A 23,808-nucleotide genomic window follows, 5' to 3' on the forward strand; every position below is an offset into this window, starting at 1 on the left:
GACCAGCTCGACCAAGGAAAAACAGAGTAAACATTCCCAATGGTGGCTGTCGTAACCAGCAGCCTCCTTTTTTCTTCCTACCAGACAAACCTCCTTTTTTTCCCCCTTTAAAATTTTGTCTGTATTTGACATTTTTGAATCACCCCAGAAGGCGGAATATTGTTTTTGTTAAAGCCACAGGGTGAGCATCTCCTACCCACTTTGTCTGGAAAAAGCCTCAGACATCCCCATCCCATTTGCCCCTGGCCTAGGAAAATACTGCTCTTCCTGGCCTCTGTGGGTCATGACCCTGAGGTCTGTAGCTCACGTGGCCCCAAGCCTAGAGAGGATCCAGTGTGGAGACAAACACCTTAGCCAGGGTACCTAAGCATGTGGAGTCGAGCTCACGTGTTGCGAATAGCCCTGAGACCTGGTCTAGGTGGACTGTGCACCTGCACTGGGCCTGCCTGGATGTTAAAGCTTGGATGAAACGAAATGCTCTAAACTCTGAAGATGTTAGTTACACAGTAAATGAAAATATGGAGATTCTTGGAGGAGGCAGTGGTTGAAGTATTAGAAGCAGACTTGTCATAAGAAAAATATCTGTCATCTTTGCTTTGCCCAATGGATAAGTGGGTACTAGCATTGAGATATATTTCTTAGGCTGCTTCTCTGTCCTTATATCTCAAAATAGTCACCGTCTACTTTCTGGTTTTCCCAAGAGTCAACTCCAACACTTTTCTTTTCCTGTATATCCAGTCTCTTCTTTTAAAATGGTAGTTCTTTTCCTTGTAGCATGCAAACGTTAAAAATCTCTCCCGTTTTGGATAACAAAACCTTGCCTTGACCGTCTTCCTCTTCCTTCCACCAACACTTTCTTCTCCTTCTCTCCATTTGTAACCTTCTCTAGATCTGTGCATCTCAAACTTTGGCATGCACTAGAATCGTCTAGAGAGCTCATTAAAGCAGAGTACTGGGCTTCATCCCCAGAGTTTCTGATTTAGTAGGTTTGGGGCAGCATCCAAAATATGCATGTCTAACAAGTTTCCAGGTGACACTGACAGTTGGGGACCAGTTTGAGACCCACCACTCTAAAGAGCACTCTACAGTTTTTGGCTGCACTTGTTCTTTTGTCATTCGCTACCCAGCATTCTGCAACCTGGCCTCTGCCCTGCTGTGACTCACATCCGTATGTCAAATCCTTTGGGCACTTTATGTTCGTTCTTACTCGAGCTCTATGTGACAGTGATCACCCAACCACGTCCCTCTCTTTCCTCATTTGGCTTCCGTGACATCACTCTCTCTTCAGTTGTCTCTTTCTTCCTGCTTGCTCTTTTTTTTTTTTAAAGCATTATTTGATTTTACATAACATTCTTTTCTACCTACTATGTTTCTTTTTTTTTTTTTTGTGAGGAAGATCAGCCCTGAGCTAACATCCATGCTAATTCTCCTCTTTTTGCTGAGGAAGACTGACTCTGAGCTAACATCTAATGTCAATACTCCTCCTTTTTTTTCCCCCCAAAGCCCCAGTATATAGTTGTATGTCATAGTAGCACATCCTTCTAGTTGCTGTATGTGGGACGTGGCCTCAGCATGGTCAGAGAAGCGGTGCCTCGGTGTGTGCCCGGGATCCGAACCCGGGCCGCCAGTAGCGGAGTGCGCGCACCTAACTGCTAAGCCACAGGGCCGGCCCGTACCTACTATGTTTCTTAATTAGCTTGTCTATTCTTTGCAAAAGCAATCTTCTCCCAATTTCTACATGTAGCATTAAAATTATACAATTCTCTGAAAACTTATTCTTTATTTTTAATTCAATTGAACAAATCTTTATTAAGTCCCTTAAATTAACACAAATTGCTAGATGCAACATTCAAGGAACTCACAGCCTAATGAAAGTAGAAAATTTATTTTTAAATGATATATGTTAGAATGCATTCCAAAAAAATTCTGTAAACAATGGTAAGTTTCTAGGATGTCATACACTAGTATTTACCAATGAAATATAGTTGGATTTGTTCCTTGCCTTTTACTCTTTTTTTTTTATTGTGAAATTTTTGTTGTACATTATTGTTTATCAGTCACCATATAAGTGCATCCCTCCACCCCTTGTGCCCACTCCCCACCACCATAGTCCCTGGTAACCACCAAACAGTTCTATCTGTGCATGTGTTGGTTTATCTTCCACATATGAGTGAAATCATGCCCTGTTTGTCTTTCTCTTTCTGGCTTATTTCACTTAACATAATACCCTCCAGGTCCATCCATGTTGTTGCAAATGGGACGATTTTGTCTTTCTTTATGGCTGAGTAGTATTCCATGGTATATATATACCACATCTTCTTTATCCATTCATCAGTCGAGGGACACTTGCATTGCTTCCATGTCTTGGTTATAGTGAATAATGCTGCGATGAACATAGGGGCACATAAGCCTCTTTGGATTGTTGATTTCAGGTTCGTTGGGTAGATACCTGGTAGTGGGATAGCTGGATAATAAGGTATTTCTATTTCTAATTTTTTGAGGAATCTCCATACTGTTTTCCATAGAGGCTGCACCAGTTTGCATTCCCACCAGCAGTGGATTAGTGTTCCCATTTCTCCACAGCTTCTCCAACATTTGTTGCTTTTTGTCTTGGTGATTATAGCCATTCTAACGGGTGTAAGGTGTTATCTTAGTGTGGTTTTGATTTGCGTTTCCCTGATGACTAGTGATGTTGAGCATCTTTTCATGTGCCTATAGGCCATCTGTATATCTTCTTTGGAGAAATGTCTGTTCATTTCCTCTGCTCATTTTTTGATTGAGTTGTTTGTTTTATTGTTATTCAGTTGTGTGAGTTCTTTATATATTACGGAGCTTAATCCCTTGTCAGATATACAGTTTGCAAATATTTTTTCCCAGCTGGTGGGTTCCCTATTCATTTTGATCCTGGTTTCATTTGCCTTGTAGAAGCTCTTTAATCTAATGAAGTCCCACTTGTTTATTTTTTCTTTTGTTCTCCTTGTCTGAGTAGACATGGAATTCAAGAAGATCCCTTTTTGGCTGATGGCGAGTAGTGTACTCCCTATATTTTCCTCCAGGAGTTTTATAGTTTCAGGTCTCACCTTCAGGTCTTTGATCCATTTTGAGCTAATTTTTGTGTATGGCGAAAGAAGGTGGTCTACTTTCATTCTTTTGCAAGTGGCTGTCCAGTTTTCCCAGCACAATTTATTGAAGAGCCTTTCCTTTCTCCACTGTATGTCTTTAGCTCCTTTGTCAAAGATTAACTGCCCATAGATATGAGGTTTTATTTCTGGACTTTCAATTCTGTTCCATTGATCTGCATGTCTGTTTTTGTACCAGTACCATGCCATTTTAATTACTATCACTTTGTAGTATGTTTTGAAGTCAGGGATAGTGATGCCTCCAGCCTTGTTCTTCTTTTTCAGGATTGCTTTAGCTATACAGGGTCTCTTGTTGCCCCATATGAATGTTAGTATTTTCTGTTCTATTTCTGTGAAGAATGTCCTTGGGATTGTGATTGGGATTGCATTGAATCTGTAGATTGCTTTAGGTATTATGGACATTTTAACTATGTTTATTCTTCCAATCCAAGTGCATGGAATATATTTCCATTTCTTTATGTCATCATTGATTTCACTCAATAATGTCTTATAGTTTTCATTGTATAGGTCTTTTGCTTCCTCGGTTAAATTTACCCCTAGATGTTTTATTCTTTTTGTTGCAATTGTAAATGGGATTGTCTTCTTGAGTTCTCTTTCTGTTAGTTCGTTGTTGGTATATAGAAATGCAACTGATTTCTGTAAGTTGATTTTGTACCCTGCCACTTGGCTGTAGTTGTTGATTATTTCTAACAGTTTTCCAATGGATTCTTTTTTTTTAAAAATTTTTATTTATTTATTTATTTTTTCCCCCAAAGCCCCAGTAGATAGTTGTATGTCATAGCTGCACATCCTTCTAGTCGCTGTATGTGGGACGTGGCCTCAGCGTGGCCGGAGAAGCGGTGCGTTGGTGTGGGCCTGGGATCCGAACCCGGGCCGCCAGCAGCAGAGTGCACGCACTTAACCGCTAAGCCATGGCGCCAGCCCCCAATGGATTCTTTAGGGTTTTCTCTATATAAGATCATGTCATCTGCAAACAGCAAGAGTTTCACTTCTTCGTTGCCTATTTGGATTCCTTTTATTCCCTTTTCTTGCCTAACTGCTCTGGCCAGAACCTCCAGTACAGTGTTGAATAAGAGTGGCGAGAGTGGGCACACTTGTCCCTGTTTTCAGAGAGATGGCTTTCGGTTTTTCTCCATTGAGTATGATGTTGGCTGTGGGTTTGTCATATATGGCCTTTATTATGTTAAGGTATTTTCCTTCTATACCCATTTTGTTGAGAGTTTTTATCATAAATGGATGTTGGATCTTGTCAAAAGCCTTCTCTGCATCTATTGAGATGATCATATGGTTTTTATTCCTCGTTTTGTTAATGTGGTGTATCACATTGATTGATTTGCGGAGGTTGAACCATCCCTGTGTCCCTGGTATAAATCCCACTTGATCATGGTGTATGATCTTTTTAATGTATTGCTGTATTTGGTTTGCCAATATTTTTTTGAGGATTTTTGCATCCATGTTCATCAGGGATATTGGTCTGTAGTTTTCCTTCTTAGTGTTGTCTTTGCCTGGCTTTGGTATCAGGGTGATGTTGGCCTCGTAGAATGTGTTGGGAAGTGTTCCATCTTCCTCTATTTTTTGGAATATGTTGAGAAGGCTAGGTATTAAGTATTTGAATGTTTGGTAAAATTCTCCAGAGAGAAGCCATCTGGTCCTGGACTTTTATTTTTTGGGAGGTTTTTGATTACTGTTTGAATCTCTTTACTTGAGGTTGGTCTATTCAGGTTTTCTATTTCTTCTTGATTCAGTTTTGGGAGGTTGTATGAGTCTAGGAATTTATCCATTTCTTCTAGATTGTCCAATTTGTTGGAATATTGTTTTTCATAGTATTCTCTTATAATCTTTTGTATTTCTGTGGTATCTGTTGTAATATCTCCTTTTTCATTTCTAATTTTATTTATTTGAGCCTTCTCTCTTTTTTTCTTGGTGAGTCTGGCTAAGGGTTTGTCAATTTTGTTTTTCTCAAAGAACCATGTTTTTGTTTCATTTATCCTTTCTACTGTTTTTAAATTTCAATTTCATTTATTTCTGATCTGATTTTTATTATTTCCCTCCTTCTGCTGACTTTAGGCTTTGTTTGTTCCTCTTTTTCTCATTCTGTTAGGTGTAGTTTGAGGTTGCTTATTTGGACTTTTTCTTGTTTGTTAAGGTGGGCCTGTATTGCTATGAGTTTCCCTCTCAGGACTGCTTTTGCTGCATCCCATATGAGTTGGTATGGTGTATTTTCATTTTCATTTGTCTCCAGACATGCTTTGATTTCTCCTTTAATTTCATCAATGATCCATTGGTGGTTTAGTAACATGTTGTTGAGTCTCCACAGCTTTGTCACTTTCCTGGTTTTTTCCTTGTAGTTGATTTCTAACTTCATGGCATTATGTTCTGAAAAGATGCTTATTATGATTTCAATCTTCTTAAATTTATATAAGCATGCCTTGTTTCCCAACATATGGCTATTCTTAAGAATGTTCCATGTGCGCTTGAGAAGAATGTGTAATCTGCTGTGTTTGGATGGAGTGCTCTGTATATGTCTATTAAGTCCATCTCATCTAGTTTTTCATTTAGGTGCATTATTTCCTTATTTATTTTCTGTCTGGATGATCTGTCCATTGATGAGAGTGCGGTGTTAAGATCCCCTACTGTTATTGTGTTGTTGTTAATATCTCCTTTTAGGTTTGTTAATAGTTGCTTTATGCACCTTGGTGCTCCTGTATTGGGTGCATATATATTTAAAAGTGATATGTCTTCTTGGGGGAGTGTCCCTTTTATCATTATATAATGCCCCTCTTTGTCTCTCATTACCTGTTTTATCTTGAAGTCAACTTTGTCTGATATAACTATGGCAACACCTGCTTTCTTTTGTTTGCCATTAACTTGGAGTACTGTTTTCCATCCTTTCACTCTGAGCCTGTGTTTGTCTTTAGAGCTGAGATGTGTTTCCTGGAGGCAGCATATTGTTGGGTCTTGTTTTTTAATCCATCCCACCACTCTGTGTCTTTTGATTAGAGAGTTCAGTCCATTTACATTTAGGGTAATTATTGATATACAAGGGCTTGTTGTTGTTATTTTATCACTCTTTTTCTGGTTCTTTTGTATTTCTTTTGTTTCTCGTCCCATGCGTTTCGGACTCCCAATGCAGTTTGGTAGTTCTGTATGGGTGTTTTCTTAGTTTTCTCTTTCTTTATCGTGTGTGATTCTGTTCTGATTATTTGGTTAGTGGTTACCATGAGGTTTGTATAAAAAATCTCAGGGATATGATAGTCCATTTTTTGATGGCCTCTTATTCCGTTAGACTAAGTCGATTCGATCCCTTTCCTCTTCCCCTTCTATGTTATTGTTGTCACATCTTATTCCTTCTTGTGTTGTGTATTCGTGTTTAACATGATGGGGTTATGTTTATGCTTGGTGCTTACCTTCCCTTGATCTTTGGTTTTATAATTAAGTGTTTTAATCTATTTTGATAGAGGACTGCCATTTTTCTGGTTTTGTCGACCTATTTTCCTCCTGTTCAAAACTTTAAATCCCCTTTCTCTTTTTTTCCTCAGGGATGAGGGCCTTCTTGAGCACTTCTTGTAGTGCGGGTCTTGTGGCAATGAACTCCCTTAGCTTTTGTCTATTGGGGATAGTTATTATTTCTCCATCATATCTGAAGGATATTTTTGCTAGATAGAGTATTCTTGGCTGAAAGTTTTTGTCCTTTAGAATTTTGAATATATTGTTCCACTCTCTCCTAGCCGGTAAAGTTTCTGTCAAGAAATCAGCTGAGAGCCTGATAGGAAATCCTTTGTATGTTATTTTTTTCTGTCTAGCTGCCCTTAATAATTTTTCTTTGTCATTGACTTTTGCCAGCTTTACTGCTATATGCCTTGGAGAGGGTCTTTTCGTGTTGATATATTTAGGAGATCTATTGATTTCATTCACTGGTATTTCCAGCTCCTTCCCCGAGTTTGGGAAGTTCTCAGATATTATTTCTTTGAACAAGTTCTCTTCTCCTTTTTCCCTCTCTTTTCCCTCTGGAATACTTATAATCCTTATGGTGGATGTCCTAATTGAGTTGGATATTTCTTGGAGAGTTTCTTTCTTTCTTTTTGTCTTAGTTCTCTTTCCTTCTCCATCTGGAGCACTTCTGTATTGCTGTCCTCAATATTGCTAATTCTTTCCTCCATATTGTCAGCTCTGGTGCTTAAGGCTTCCAGATTTGTCTTTATCTCCTCTATTGTGTTTTTCATCTCTAGGATTTCTGATTGAGTTTTTTTAATAGTTTCAATCTCTTTTGTGAAGAAACTCCTGATTTCACTGAATTGTCTGTCTGTGTTTTCTTGTATTTCATTAAGCTTTTTTATGATAGCTATTTTGAATTCTCTGTCATTAAGGTTATACATTTCTGTGCTTTCCGGGTTGACTTCTGGGTGCTTGTCATTTTCCTTTTGGTCTGGAGATTTAATATATTTTTGCATGGTGCCTGTTGGTGTTGGCTTACCTTTCCTCATAGTGAAAATATATGGTCGCAGTTTCCTCTTGCTGCTGCTGGGTGGGGGTCAAGGGCTGTGTATTCTGGCCCGCCTCAATCCGTGGGCACTCTTGTTGGCCCCTGGCTGATCTGCGGTGTGGCTGAGTGGAGGCTGCTGGGGGGGAAGCGTGGAAACAGCTGGAGCTGGAGCTGAAGCAGCTGGGGCTTGGGTGCAGGTGGGTTGAAGCAGCTCCAGCTGAAGTGCTGCTGGGCCGAAGAAGCTGGAACTGGAGTGCGCTGGGCCGAAGAAGGGAGAGCTGGAGCACTGCTGGGCCAAAGAGCTGAAACTGGAGTGTGCTGGGCCGTAGAAGGAGGAGCTGGAGCGCCACTGGGCCAAAGAAGCTGGAACTGGAGTGCGCTGGTCCAAAGAAGCTGGAACTGGAGTGCACTGAGCCAAAGAAGCTGGAACTGGAGTGTACTAGGCCAAAGAAGCTGGAACTGGAATGTGCTGGGCTGAAGAAGGAAGAACTGGAGCACCACTGGGCAAAAGAAGCTGGAACTGTAGTGCGGTGGGCCAAAGTTGCTGGCACCAAGTCATCTGGAGCCTGTGCACAGGCCAAGCCAAAGCAGCTGGAGCTGGGGGGAGAGGGGGTGGTCAAGCCGAAGGAGCTGGGGGTGGGGAATGTTCCAGCCGAAAGAGCTGGCGCTGTGGCACGGTGGAGCCGGGGAAGCTGGGGCTGTGGCTTGGTCCAGCTGGAGCAGCTGGGGCTGTGGCGTAGTGGGGACTAAGCTGCTGCTTCCTCTGGTGCGGGGGTGCAGGCTCGCCCCGCTGCTGGTTGGGCTGGGTGCCTGGGGGCTGCTGCCTCTGGGGACGGGGCTGAGCTGAAGCGTTGCTGTGCTGAAGCACCAGTCTGGTGGGCCAGGTGGGGGAGGGGCGCTTACTTTCCCCTCCCCGATCTGAGAGGTTTCTTGCCTCACTGTTGCTTTCTGCTCTCCTGAGGGGCTAGCTTGTTGAAACTTCCCTTGCAACAGTTCCGCTCCCTCTGTAGGGGGATCTCCTCAGGCTGTGATGGGTCCTGGAGAGCGCCATTTTTCACGTGGTGAGCCGCCCCTCCCCCTCCTCTGAGAGCCACATGGTCTCAGTCTCTGGATCGCAGTCCTTGGGGAAGGAAGGGAGCACCTCTTAACTCCTTCCACTTACTCTGGAGATTCCAGCACCTCAGTCCTTGGGTGTACGGCTGCCTGGGTGCCTCAGACGTCCCCTGTGTTGTGTGAATAGCTTCTGTTGGATGAATGTCCTTTTTGTTGTGTCTTAGAGGGGGAGAGTTCAATGGGGGAAGCTCACTCCGCCATGATGCTGACGTCACCTGCTTGCTCTTTTTGAGTTGCCTTTTCAGGAACCTCTTCTCCTACTCATGATGTGTTTCAGTCTTCCTCAGAGCACTGTCTTGCTCTCTGCTCTTCTCACTCTATATTCTTCCTGAGATGCCTCACCCATGATTAGAGCTTCAACCAGCATGCCAATAACCCCAAATCAACTCCTCTACCACCAGCCTCTCTTCTAGCTCCACATCTGTGTATCCACAGACTCTTAAAATTAAACATGTTCCCAAACAGGCTTATTATGTTTACCCCCTCTTGTTTTTTTTTTTTTTTTTGTCTCCTTGAATGACACTCACTTCTCCTGAGCTAGAAATCTGTGTGCCATTCTTATGTTTTTTCTCCCTTATCCTTAATCCTGACATCCAGTTCATCATCAAGTTATCTCTTATATCTACCTTTCTTTTATTTTCCATTGCTAATGCTCTAGTTCACTACTGTTTGCTAATGTTACTGATACAGCATCCTAACTGTTAACTCTGTTTCTCAGCTGGGAGAGTATAGGGGTAGTTCATGGGATTAAAGAAGCAAAGGCACAGATGTCAGCTTTCTGGTGCCTGTAGGCACTTTTTAAATACTAGGAACATATGGGTCCCTCATATCACGTGACGTTTTGCTATACCATAAATTCTGGTCTTGCCACTTGATGCTCCACCATTTTATACAAGGAGAGTTTTACTAATAATACCACTCATAATTCTCACACATTTGCAGCATATATAGCATTGCTGTTCATTTGTGGCAAATCTATAGCTTTTCTCCAGTACAATGTATGCAAACTTCTGCACTGTGGTTCTTGACTTGGCTGTTTCTGTCTTTTTTCATGAAGTATCCCTGCTGAGAAGGAAGAGGCTAGAGAGACTCTACCCCAGTTTGGATTCAGTGCTAGGAAAGGCCTTTAAATACAACAATGCAGAAAGTATGTGTTCTTAGCTCCATTTCACAGATGAGGAAACTGAGACTCTGAGAAGATAATAGAGATAGAAAACAGTGGAGCCAGAGATACAAACCAGGGCTGCAACCAAGCATGTTGTAAAACATGAGAAATGTCTAGCTCCTTCTGGTAGAATCTGCAGAGTGTCATTTCATTGTATGGTTGAGGTGCTGTAAATCTTAATAAACTCAAACATCCATATAATAAAACACAAGTGAAAAAAGTATTAAAGCCCAACATAATCTGCTGACCATTTTCCATATACTATTTTTTTCTGTGTGTTTATAGTTATATTAAAATTTAAAACTTTTTATTTGGAAGTACTTATAGATTCTCAGGAACTTGCAAAGATAGTACAGAGATTCTGGGTACTCTTCATTCAGTTTCCTCCAGTGGTTACCTCTTACATAATGATAGTGCAATATCAAAGCCAACAAGTTGACACTGGTACAATATGTGTAATATGATTCTTTGCCATTTGGTCACACGTGTAGATTCACATAACCACCACTGCAATAAAGATGTGGAACTATTTGTCACCACAAAGATGGCCCTTGTGCTCCCCCTTTATAATCACCTCCCCTCCCCCACACCATTCCTAACCCCTGGCCACCACTCATCTGTTCTCCATCTTTATGCATTTGTCATTTTGAGAATGGGTGACAGTGGAAGTCTGGGCTCCCACTTGGCCTTTGCTGGTGGAAGAGAGAGTGGGGCCATGTTGTTTCCGTGGTGTTTGGGGTAGGGTGGTTATTGTCTCAACTTTTTCTTTTTTCCTAGGTTATCCCTTTCCTGGTCCTTCAAATAGAGGGAACAGCCTTTTCTTGGGGCTTTTTTGTCTGTACCCATTGTCACTTTTGAATTCCTGGCCTCTCCAGTACTCTGTTTGGAATATGTGAGGCAAAAGAGAAACCCAGGGGACTCAACAGAGTGTTGTCTTCGAGTCTCGAGGCCCCTAGTCAATTTGCCTTTTTCTCTCCACCTTCAGACTCTTCTTCGGTTTATTTTACACAAAATGTCCAGGAGTTTTAGCTCTACTTCAACTTCATTTCTTTAGATAAGATGTGACTGTGTTTTCTTGAGAATGTTTCCCAAACATGTACTAATGATCAGTGAGTGCTAAAATATATTACCACTTCTCCAGGCTTCAGACCCTCCTAGGCATCTATTCTTGAATGTCCTGTAGACATTTAACCTCAGCAAGTTGCCCTCAGATTCCTTCTGCTGTTTTCACTATTTCAACTGGTGATACTACCATTGACTCGGTCATCTGAGGCCAAAATTTGGAAGTCAGTTTAGACCTCTTCCTCACACATGCGATCATTCATTGTGTCTGACTTTTACTGCTTCCTAAATCTGAACTTAACATCTGCTGTCCATTCCTTTGTCTTTATTTGAGACTTCGTCGTCTCTTGCCTGGGCTGTGGCATAACTTCCTAATGTATGTCTTTGCTTCGACCTTGCTCCCTCCAAGCAATTCTCCCACTGTTCTGAAATGCATCTTTCTAAAATGTGCATTTGGTTGTTACTCCCCCTTCAAGTGTTTCTGTGGGTTACCCAAGCCTGTTAGCCAGTGGGCAGGCTCTTGTGATTAGGTCTCAATCTCCAACCTCATCCTCACCCTCACTCATACTTTTGTGGAATGTTCCAGCATAGTACCACTTGTTGCTCCTCATATCTGCCAAGCTGTCTCATGCTTCTATCCTTTCCCCTGGGCCATAGCACACACTTTTTCTTCTCTTGGGAATGCCTCCATTTACTCTTTCTTTCTTGTCTATCAATCTGATCCTTAAGATTTAGTTAATGAATCATTTTATTTGTGAAGCTTTCCTAGATATTATAATTCTATAATTGTACTTAGTACGAGGTATTGCAGTTATTTTAGTTTATATATTTGCCTCTCCTAGAGACTACAAATATCCTTCTGAGAGGGGCTTTTAGCTGACGACAGCATAGTATAATGCTTAAACAAGGACACTAGAGTCCTGAATTTAAATCTAGACTTCTGTGAATTAATTCTGTGATTTCAGGTAGGTTACTTAACCTCTTTGTTAAGACATTTGTTACATGTGAAAATTTGTCATATGTGAAATGGGGATTATCGTGAAGATTGGCCAAGGTAATATGCCTGAATTGCACAGCACAGTGGCCAGCACAAAATAAACTCTAAAGTTGTTAGTTATTATTATTTTTTTAATAAATTTTTTTCTTTAATTTTATTTATTTATTTTTTTCCCCAAAGCCCCAGCAGATAGTTGTAGGTCATAGCTGCACATCCTTCTAGTTGCTGTATGTGGGACGCGGCCTCAGCATGGCCTGAGAAGCGGTGCGTTGGTGCGCGCTGGGGATCGAACCCAGGCCACCAGCAGTGGAGCGCGTGCACTTAACCGCTAAGCCACGGGGCCGGCCCTAAATTTGTTAGTTATTATGATGATGATTTTTACCGTAATTTACTGAACCATCCTTCTTGTTGTTGAATATTTGACTTTCTTCCATTTTGTTTCCTTTTTGCTATTGTAGCCAATCCTGGTGGAAAATGTAAATAAATAACAAGAGATGACTAGAATTGGGATTACTTCTATATCTTTGTATCTGAAGTTGACAAAATTGACATAATTTTCATCTATGTTTGAAATAGCTGCTGAAAAAATCTTGGTATTACTTGTGATCTTTTCCATACCACACAGCTTTGCATCTTTCAAATTAATTGAATGTTTCTACTCTGCCAAGCTACTGGAAGAGAAAAGCATCAAAAGAAGCGTGTAACAAATGAATTTATACTTGAATAATGGGTAGGATGAAAGGATTATAATTTTTTTTCTCTGTTTGGATGGTTCTGCTCTTAGATGGGTGTACTTGAGGTTTTAAAGAATACTTTGACCTTGTTTCTGCTCTACCTTTGTCTCTACCCCAAATAGCCTGGTCTGTAAACTCAGATCAAGTGAGACGCACAGTTTCTTCTGGGCTAAGGGAAAGCTCATTTCAGGGGTTGAGACTCTGCTTTCACCATTGAAGTGAGACTGGCTTTAACCTCTGTCTTAGTTCTTTCAGGCTGCTATAACAGAATACCATAGACTCTGTAGATTAAAGATCATTTATTTCTCACAGTTCTGGAAGTTGAAAAGTCCAAGATCAGCGTGCCAGCCAATTCAGTTCTTGGTGAGAGCTCTCTTTCTGGTTTGCAGATGGCCGCCTTCTTGCTGGTCCTCCCATGGTGGAGACAGATCTTCTCTCTCTTGTCTCTTCTTATTGGTGCACTAATCCCATTTATGAGGGCCCCGCCCTCATGACCTAATTACCCTGAAAGGCCCCATCTCCGAATATCTTCACTTTGGGGACTAGGTTTCAAAATGTGAATTTTGGAGGGACACAAATGTTCAGTCCACAGCAGCCGCCTTCAGAAGGTAAGGGGTAGGGAGTTTTCTGAGAGGAGTCATTGAAAGTGGAAATGTGGCCTCCAGAGATGATTGCATTTTCAGAAGGACACCATTTGACTTCAGCTCAGGTCACCAAGCATGTTATATTTACAACTGGAGTTAAGAGGGCCTGCCAAAAGTGTGTTGGGCCTCTACCCTGAGGGTACTTATTAGCAGAGCCGAGTCTTTCTCTTCGTTTCCCATTCTTATTAGTGAATAATCCCCCAGTGTTTTCTTCTGCTTAACCAAAATCTATCTCATTAGAATTCAGTGGTTTTGCTTTGCGTCCTTGTTAGGGTGGAATGGGATGAGGAGAAAGATGAATGATTCTCAGCTTCGGTAGTTCCCTTAGTGTGCTCTTTCTTTATATGAAGAGGATTATTAGGAAGTGGTTCTGTTTCTCCAAGGTAACTAAACGCAAACTCATTTCATCCACCTACCAAGTTTCAGTGTTAGACCCATGTCACGGTCTGTGACTCTCCTATGAAGTCCATCATTTGATCTTGGGCAGTATTGTGGATCTCTGCTTTTCCAGATCAGGTTTGCAAACCAAGTCCTCAGAATGAATAGCCACTTTTCAATTGTATGTAGCACTGTGGGTAGATTATCTTTCTTTGTCAAGAATTATACTGGGAAAAGTTCTAGCTGTTTCCCTGGGGCAAAAACCCCTAGCTGAGAACATGCCTGGTCTTCAAGGAACAGGGAGCGGGGCAGTTGGGGCTGGGGGTGACTTGTAGGAGGGGAGATACTGTGCCCGGGGGCAGACAGGGAAGGCCTGGATAAATGCAGTCAAGGTAGTTAGTATAAAAATTTAAGTAAATTAAGTAAAATCCAAAATGTGGGGTACATTTAATATTTACGTGTGGACTGTGTTTTTACTCCCTACTACTTCTTTTTTTTTTTTTTAAAGATTTTTATTTATTTATTTTTCCCCCAAAGCCCCAGTAGATAGTTGTCTGTCATAGCTGCACATCCTTCTAGTTGCTGTATGTGGGACACGGCCTCAGCAGTGGTGCGTCAGTGCGATCCCGGGATCCAAACCCGGGCCGCCAGCAGCGGAACGCGCGCACTTAACCGCTAAGCCACGGGGCCGGCCCATACTCCCTACTACTTCTCATCTGTTGATGAGGTTAGCTCATCTGTTGAAAAATCCAAAATCTTTATTCATTTTTGTTTTTGGCAATGACTAACAGCCTATAACTCTCCCTAGACTGTGGTATTCATTATATAATATTTATTGCCTCACTTAAAACCAAACATGAGAAATGACTCCTGATGAGTTCATCTTTAGATTATATGCTAATGCTCTCCAGAATTCCATATCTTTGTATAGGAAAGATAAATAAAAATTCATTGATTTAAACAACATGAGTGAAGTGTATATTTATTTCTGTCAAACATCTCAACATTTTAAGCAGATTTCACAGCTCTATGAGACAGTGATTTTGCTTGCTAAGCTGCTATGGCAGAGGTACATTTCTCAGCCTCCTTTGTGTTTAGAATTCATGTGACTGAATTCTAGCCAATAGAATGTGAGTGGAGGTGAGGGGCATCATTTCCAGGCCTGAGCCATAAAATCTCCAAGCTCTTTCGCTTTTAAGAGCAACCTTGGAAGGAAAACATGGAAGGCAGTGGAACCACAAGAGAGAAAGGGCATAGGCCCCTGAATTACTGCTTGAAGGAGATATGTTGATCAGAAACAACCATTTCAGAATTTTCATGAACAAAAATAAAGCTCAGTTATATTAATCTGCTGAGATTTTGCGGTTTATCTGCTCAGCAGCTGACAACTCCTTAACCAATATGATAGCCCTAGGATTTTGACTCAAATTTAGTTCTTTTTTTTCTGAGGAAGATCAGTCCTGAGCTAACATCTATTGCCAATCCTCCTCCTTTTTTTCCCCAAAGCCCCAGTAGATAGTTGTGTGTCATAGTTGCACATCCTTCTAGTTGCTGTATGTGGGACGCGGCCTCAGCATGACCAGACAAGCGGTGTGTCGGTGCACTCCCGGGATCCGAACCCCGGGCCGCTGGTAGCAGAATGCACGCACTTAACTGCGAAGCCATGGGGCCGGCCCTCAAATTTAGTTCTCGTTTTCAGTTCCTAGAGTAACACAGCTGTTAAGACCATGAGCTTTGAAATCACATAAGCCTAGGATGGGATCCTCTTACTAGCTATATAGATATTTTAACTTTTCAGAACCTCAGTTTTTTTATCCATAAAATGGGGATACAATACCTACTATTTAGGATTATTGTGAGGATTAAATAGAAAGTACTTTGCACAGTGCCTGGCATTTAATCAATAGGCAACCATAGGATAGGAATTATATTTTATTTTTATTCTCCTCACTTTAATGAAAAATGGTTCTGATTTAGTGGATTTTAACTATTTTCTCTATCACTGGTATATTATTTGTGTTCAGATAACATGCTATGTGTTTCCATTTATATGGCTATTTTCTTCATCTCCTCTCTCTCTAAACATACCTTTCTTCTCCTGGAAAAAATTCTCATCCTTCAAGGTCTAGCTCAAAGAGTATCTGCTGTGGCAGCTTTTACTTTCCAAAAATGGCCACAGCAATAGCTCCAACCCCATAAGCTCTTCCAGAACTTCACCATTTCCCCATTAAGTGGTAGACTGGACTTTGTGACACTGTCAATGAATAGAATGTGGCAAAATTGATGTTGCCTGACTTCTAAGGCTAGGCCACAGGTCATATGTCACTCTTTCTCTCAGGAAACTCACCCTTAGGACCCAGCCACCACATTGTGAGGGAGCCCAGGTAACATGGACATGCTACGTATGGGTGTTCTAGCTGACAGTCCCAGGTAAAGTCCCAGGAAGGAATCAGCATCAATCTCCAGAAATGGGAATGAATGAGCCTTTGGATGATTTCAGTTCTGAGCCTTTGAGCAGCCCCAGCTGATGCTGAGTGGAGCAAAGATGAGCCATCCCCAATAAATCCTGACCAAATTGCAGATTCAGTAACAAAATAAATGTCCTCACTGTCTTAAGCTACTAAGTTTTAGAGTAGTTTGTTAAACAATAATGAGTAGTGGAAACACTTCCTCTATGAATCTACCTTTATAACCTCTTGGTTCTCTCCCTTGCCCAGAACTAATAGCTTTTCTCTGTGCTCCCTTAGCATTTTATTTATTTCACTAGCACCTAACAGTTTGTTGAAGTTTGTGAAATCCTTGAAGGCAAATGTCAAAGCTTATTCTTTTTTGTATTACTTGTAACATCTAATACAGTACCTGGTATGGAAAAGGTATTGAGCAAATTTTATTAAATTATGGTTGAGATTATGTTGCCTTTCTTTGTCAGAGCTATTATGCCACGTATAGTAATTTCCACTCTGTATTAACTCCTGGTGTGAAATGCATCCGGGGCACAAGCAAGTTGCATGAAGCTCAAGGATGGCGGTGACCAGCCCAGAATTTGTATCAAGAGTAGATGGGAAAAACCAACAGTATGGCATGAAAGAACGTCTAACAGTCATTAAGCAATATTCACCAGCCGTTTCTGTCCTCTATAAAGCAATTTTAACAAGTGGTCATTGCTGTTGGGGAGTCTAAACATCAAGGAGCCCTTGATTACCCTTATCAGAATATCCTTCGTAGAAAGAGGTCTTAAAATTTTTATAAGCTTGCAGTGACTTTCAATGACTCTCTTTAACTAGATCACAAAACTGTGCCACAAACGTTCTGATATGCTTAGAAGGCATAATTCTCATTTTATATATCTGTTTTCCACATTCTATCATTAGCAGGTTTGGTACAAGGAAACATGTTTGTTTCAAAAGCTTCAAGGTCACTTATATCTCATAAATGGAAAGAGAACTTAGCCTAACGTCTAGAGATCTGATTTTTCATTCTTGCTGTGCAATCAGCTGGGTGTGTGATCTTGGGAAAATCCTTTCCTCTTCTTCAGATTTCCATTTCCTCATTTATGAAATGAGGATTGATGGCCTCTGGGGCCATGTCCAAGTCTGTTGCATTCTATGAGCAAAATGACAGCACAAAATTTTTACAGATGTACAGATGGAAACTCAAAGTGGTTAGAACTTCCTGACCCACACACAAAATGAGGGTGTAGGGAACATTAGGATTTTGAAATTATGACTCCCTTCTTTTTTTTTTTTTGTGAGGAAGATCAGCCCTGAGCTAACATCCACGCCAATCCTCCTCTTTTTGCTGAGGAAGACCGGCTCTGAGCTAACATCTATTGCCAATCCTCCTCCTTTTTCCCCCCCAAGGCCCCAGTAGATAGTTGTATGTCATAGTTGCACATCCTTCTAGTTGCTGTATGTGGGCTGCGGCCTCAGCATGGCTGGACAAGTGGTGCGTTGGTGTGTGCCCAGGATCTGAACCCAGGCCTCCAGTAACAGAGTGCGCGCACTTAACCACTAAGCCACGGGGCCGTCCCCTATGACTACCTTCTTAATGCCTGCACAAGACTAACGTATTCATCAGCTATCATTTTTGTGGTTTGGAACAATACATTTTAACCGCTAAGAAATGGTTATAGAGTGGCACTCTTCTGAAGAGGAATTCACAATAGTGGGCAAGTGTTTGATCTGCCCTATCAGATTCCTCTAACCGTGTACATTCACTGTGTTGTAAGATTAAAGAAGTTTCTATGACCCTTTTAAAGCTAAATTCATCTTAGGTTTGTCCTTAAGAGAGACTGAGAAAAGGTTAAAAAATAACCCTAAGGTTGCATTTTGACACAATAAGAATACTCAGCAATATGATATAGATAACAAGTGACAAGAAGGATTACATTTTTTTGTTCTGGTATGTTACCTGGGGGTATTCTATAGTAAAACAGAATGGAGCTTGTCTATTTACAACATTTTTCAATTTTTCTGGCCAGTCAGTAAAATATAACATTGCCACCATCATTTTTTCTCACCTGATCTAGGAGATTTTTCTTTTTGTCATTTTTAATGCTTTCCCCACTATGAAAGGTTTTCACCTTTTGCGTTTGGCAATTACCAAACATAGGAAATGAATTTTCAATTTTTCTATAAGCCATCTAACAAGAGCATCTTAGCAGGATACTAAATGATTAAATACATGGCAGGTTGCATGGCATATATTTGATGGTTTTGCGTGACAGTAAACAATTTCAGGTTTCATCTTATACCTTCAAAATCAGGTCATCTTTGCCCCATTTCTATTTCCTCATTGCTCCTGTGCTATACAAGTTTATGGAATATTTGTGCATATTCTAGCAGTGACAAAGATTAAAATAGTTCAGGCTCCAAGAACAAAATTGAAATGGTGTTTTCCAGGACACAGAATGCCTATCTAGTATTGCGATAGTGCCATGAGCACAGTGAGCTCCTTTGTGCTGAGGACCAGAGCCTCACTTATCCTGCTACTTCTTCCTGTTTTATGATCTTGTAAGATTGACCTCTGCCTATCTTGTGTTTATTTTTTCAACAAAAATAAAATTCTTAACTGGGCTCATTTTCGTGACTGACTATAAAATTTTTACTTTCAACCCCACCTGTTAACAGAGGGATACAGCCCTTCCTTCTCCTCTATATTTGGAAGAAATGGAATAAAAAAAACAAACAAGATAGCTACTAGAAATATTGGACCAACTAAAAAAAAAAAAAGAAAATATTGAGTCTAGTCTTAAATTGTATAAGATTCTCAAATAGTCCTCAAATATAATCCTTAATATAATTTTAAAAATACTTGTTTTTCTAAAATACTTTTTCCTCTTCCTCAAGCCTTCCACCACTGCCCTGGAATTTCTTTATAATGGAGAACTTTCCAAGGTAGAATTGTCATAGGATTCATTTTAGATATGGGTTATTTTGGAACAATGGCAGATTAATTGCCTGGGGCAATCTTTATTATTAGCATTGTTATCCTTAAATACTTAATAGATAATTTCCTTGAATAAATTTGTGTGTTAAACACAATAACTTTGATAAACATTGCAAGAGAATACAGTAATGCAACCCTTTTAGCATTGCAATATTTTGTTTGAGGGGATTTGTTAATCAATAAAGATCAAATTGGTCCTCAGAGATGCATGGGCAATTCCTATTGATTTGTATGGAATTCTCATGTATTTTTAAGAGTGATGAATGGTTTACTGTGGTTGTTTAAAAAGAAAATTGCATTCTTGGGGTGGAGATTTCATGCTGGAGAGAGAAGGTATATAACAGATGAAATTGGTCATGGGAGTCCATGAGGTCTCCTGGATGACCAAATATTCCTGAATGTTTGGCTTTTGTTTCCAGGATGAATAATGTTTCCCAGTGATTCTCTATCACATGCACTTTGGTGTCCCTACATCCTGGACAGTGATACAGTTTACTGCTGTCAGACTTCTAATGAGTTATTATATGGAGGTTTTTAGAATACTGTCTGGCACAGAATAAACACTATGTCAGTGCTAGAAATAATTATTACTAATCATTCCAAGACCAGCTCAAACAACTCACCAACCAGGTAAGATGGAAACGGAAAGTATGAATTAGATCAGTGTCAGTAGGAAGGAAGGTGTATCAGTTAGCATTTGCTGTGTAACACAGAAATCCAAAATTGAGTGTTTCAAAAATGACAACCTTTTATTTAGCTTATTCTATGGGTCATCAAGTTGGACTACACTCAACCTAGCAATTTTTCTGCTTTTGGCTCTGTTCTCTCAAGCATCTGTGGTCAGCTGCTAAGTCATCTGGTGCCTGGCTAGTCTAGGATGGGCTCAGCAGGAATGGTCTGTCTTTGCTCCACAGGCTAGCTTGAGCATGGTCTCATGGTGAAAACAGAGGAGTAAGTCACAAGCAAAGTCATGAAGACCCAGCCAGATTGGTCAAAGAAAGCTATGAGTCCAACCTAGCCTCACTGAGTGGGGAAATAAACTCTACCTGTTGATGGGAGGAGGTACAACATCAAGTTGGAGAGAGTGTGGATAGAGAAGAGTGAAGGATTTGGCCATTTTTACAATCCACCACGTACGGTGAGATGGCTGATGTGAGAGATGAAGCAGAGAAGGAATTAGATGACTTGGATGTGTGCTTGTGTGTGTATGTGTGTGTTCATCTGTATGTGCAAGTACTTGCATTTTGGGGAGGAGAATTTGTGTCTGGCGTAAAGGAGGGAAGAATAAAAAATAACTCCAAAATCATGATTTTGGATGACTTAGAATGAATACAGTGGCACTCTATAGATAAATAGAAAATATAGTAGGGGAAGCATTCACATTTGAATGTATCATGTTTGAAGTAGAAGTGAGATGTTTGGGAGAAAGTATCCAATAAGGGGTCCAGAAAGCCAAAGAAACACCAGACTTACATACTTAGGATGTGAATAGTTGTAAACAACAACAAAAACATGTTGTTTTTCCCCAGGCTGCATCTACCCCTTTACTCTGATAACCACAATTGTGTGGTTTCCTGTGGAGTTTCCTTTTGGGGACCTCCCTTTCCCACTCTTAGCTCATGTGATTTGGATGAGGATAACCCCAGCCACTTGCCACCCAGGCCTGGCCAATCAGCCCATTCCGTCTTTCTGGTCACAGTGATGGGGTTAGGAATGGCACCTGACCAAATGGGGTCTGATAAAGCTAAATCTCAACACTTTTGTTGGAGCGATTGGAGATTTCCTTCCACTGGAGCAGCTGAGCTGGGAGGCCATAGAGCTGCTGAAGGCCATCTTACCAGAGTCTGCCTAGGAGTGGTGCCAACAGAAACAAAGGCAGAACTTTGTGTGTGTGTGTGAGTGTGAGGAAGAGAGAGAAGAAAGAGGAAGAGAGGGAAGAGAGACAAAGAAAGAGAAGAGAGAAGAGACAAGAAGAGAAAAGAGAGAAGAAATGTAATTTAGACCTCTGGATCCCGTTGAACCCACAGCCATACATACCTCTAAGCTTTTCCTTTTTATTTATTTATGTATGTATGTATTTATTTATTTTTTGTGAGGAAGATCAGCCCTGAGCTAACATCCATGCCAATCCTCCTGAGGAAGACCAGCTCTGAGCTAACATCTATTGCCAAACCTCCTCCATTTTTCCCCCAAAGCCCTAGTAGATAGTTGTATGTCATAGTTGCACATCCTTCTAGTTGCTGTATGTGGGACGCAGCTTCAGCATGGCTGGAGATGCGGTGCATCGGTGCGCACCCGGGATCCCAACCCGGGAGCCAGTATCAGAGCGTGCATACTTAACCACTAAGCCATGCGGCCGGCCCCACTTCTAAGCTTTTCAATTTCAGGAACCAATAAACTTTTTTTTACTTGAACTGGTTTTTTACTTGAACTAGTTGAATATGAATTTCTGTCATATGTTACTACTATGAAAAGAGAAAAGAATATAAACTTAGAAAACACTTAATTTAGAGGGCTGAAGAAAAATTATAGAGTAAGTAATAAAAGCTTACAGAGACAAGAAGTCTAAGAAGTGGGAGATTAACAAAAAGGAGGGGTGGGCAACAGCGTTGATGCCTTCACATGTCAAAGAGCAAGGGCTCTGCACAGAAGCCTTGACTTGGAGGCCAGGGAAAACTTTGAGGGAGCGCTCTTGGCAGCGAAGGGGTGGAGAGGAAGGTGCACTGCCAGGAACTAAGGAAAGAGTGGGCGTTTTCCTTCTGCCATAAAAGGGACTCCTAGTCACTTGGGCTTGAAACCCTGGCATCAACTCTTCTGCCTCCCCCTGCCACAGCCCACACATCCAAACAGTCATCTCATCCTGTAAATTTTCCCTCCACAATTGCTCTTGGATTTGTACCTTCCCTCACATCCCCACTGCCAACTACTTGGTCCAGGTGCCTAGTATTCGTGTCCTGGAACCTGTAAAGCCCTCCTTGCAGCTGCTCCCGTGCCCACACTCTTTCACCTACGTCATCTGTTTTTTATTCTATTGCCAAATTATTTGTTCTAAGGCTCAGTTCTGATTGTGAAATAACCACACACAGTGAGGGAGCTTTGAACTGGCAACCCAGAGCCAGCTTTGACTGGCTATGGGATCTTTGGAAAGACTCTTAACCTCTCTAGGTGTTGGGTTCTAATTTTTGAAGTGAGGGATTGAACCAGGTGCTCTGACATTTGTTGCCACTCCACTGCCTGTGAAAAAAACTCTAGCCCTGATCTAACGCTTTTAGCCTTAACTCCTTTAAAATGCGTATACATTAGCCATAATAAAATACTTCTTGTTCCTGAATGCCTCCACCCCCCACCTTGTACATTCCTACCTCTGTTCATTTCACCTGTTGATTCTTACCTTTGTTCATTTCACCTGGAATCCTTTGTCTTTCCATATGGAAATCCTATCCATCCTGCAAGGCAAGTTCAAAGGTTGTCTGTGAAGCTTTCCTGAACTCCCAGCCCAGAGCTGTCTTACCCCATCTTCTCTGTCAGGATGCTTTACTATGTTCTATTGTTGTTTGAGCATACATCTTACTTCTTACCAAATTATCAACAACTTGAGGATTGAACCTCAGTCATATTCATCATTGTAGCCCTCAAGGCATCTAGCACAGTAGTTACTTCTCAGTAAATGGTTGAATGAATGAAAATGCATACTTTATTACTGTGTGGCTAATTCAACCATCTTGCAAAACTCCCCCGAGCAGTCTGACATTGTAGGTCTGCTGAATGGGGTTATGTAATAATAAAAAAAGGACCTTTGAACTTCATGGTAAATATTACTGGAGCAAGTGCTGACCTCACGCCAACCCGGGCCAGGCATGTGTCAGCAATGTGAGTGCTGGGTGAAAGTCTCATTGAGGTCCCTTCTATAGCTCCAGGTTGAGGCCAATCTAGCCCACCTTCTCCTTACTGTTTGCAAGATAAACATATTCTGGGCAGAACAGAGTGGTCTCCCTCTGGGACAGCTCTTTACAATGGAGAGTAGTGTGGACAGGCTAGTCTAGAAGAATAAAACAGAAATGGAGAGAAGGAAGAAAAGTCTAGGATAAATGGCAGTAAATAATGGGGAGTCTGGAGAAGACAATGGTCCCTATAATCCTTTTTATAGCAAGATTATCAACTCCAAATCTGTCAACTTGTTGACATGTTGTGGTGAGACTGAGTATTGACAAAGCCAGTGCCCATAACCAGGAGCTAGAATTATGTGGCTCTCTCCTACCTTAAACAGCAAACCTTGAGACCTTCCTCTGGAATGCTTGTTTTTCTACAGGGCTGAGGGGAAATGGGCAGCTGTACTTGGGTGAACCTTTGCTTCCTCCTTATTGGCGTCCCCTCTCCACCCACAGCAACTTAAATCATTAAAATCCTGTATAATTAAAATTTCATCCAAGTTACTCCAGTTTTGTTTGCTGGCCACATTGGAGTGTATAAATATCTTAGAAAGGCATAAAGACAGAGGCTGCTTCCTGCCTGCGGTTTTGCCCTTGCACAGGATGCTGTCTGCTACTGTGTGTGCTATCAACAGCCCGGTGAAGCCTGAACTCGTCGCCCCCACTAGCCCTGCCCTGACTAGACCCTTGTCCCATAGATTTATTTACATGGCTC

Source organism: Ceratotherium simum, chromosome 18, assembly GCF_057802395.1.
Source record: "Ceratotherium simum simum isolate JZ-2026a chromosome 18, ASM5780239v1, whole genome shotgun sequence".
Lineage (NCBI taxonomy): Eukaryota > Metazoa > Chordata > Mammalia > Perissodactyla > Rhinocerotidae > Ceratotherium > Ceratotherium simum.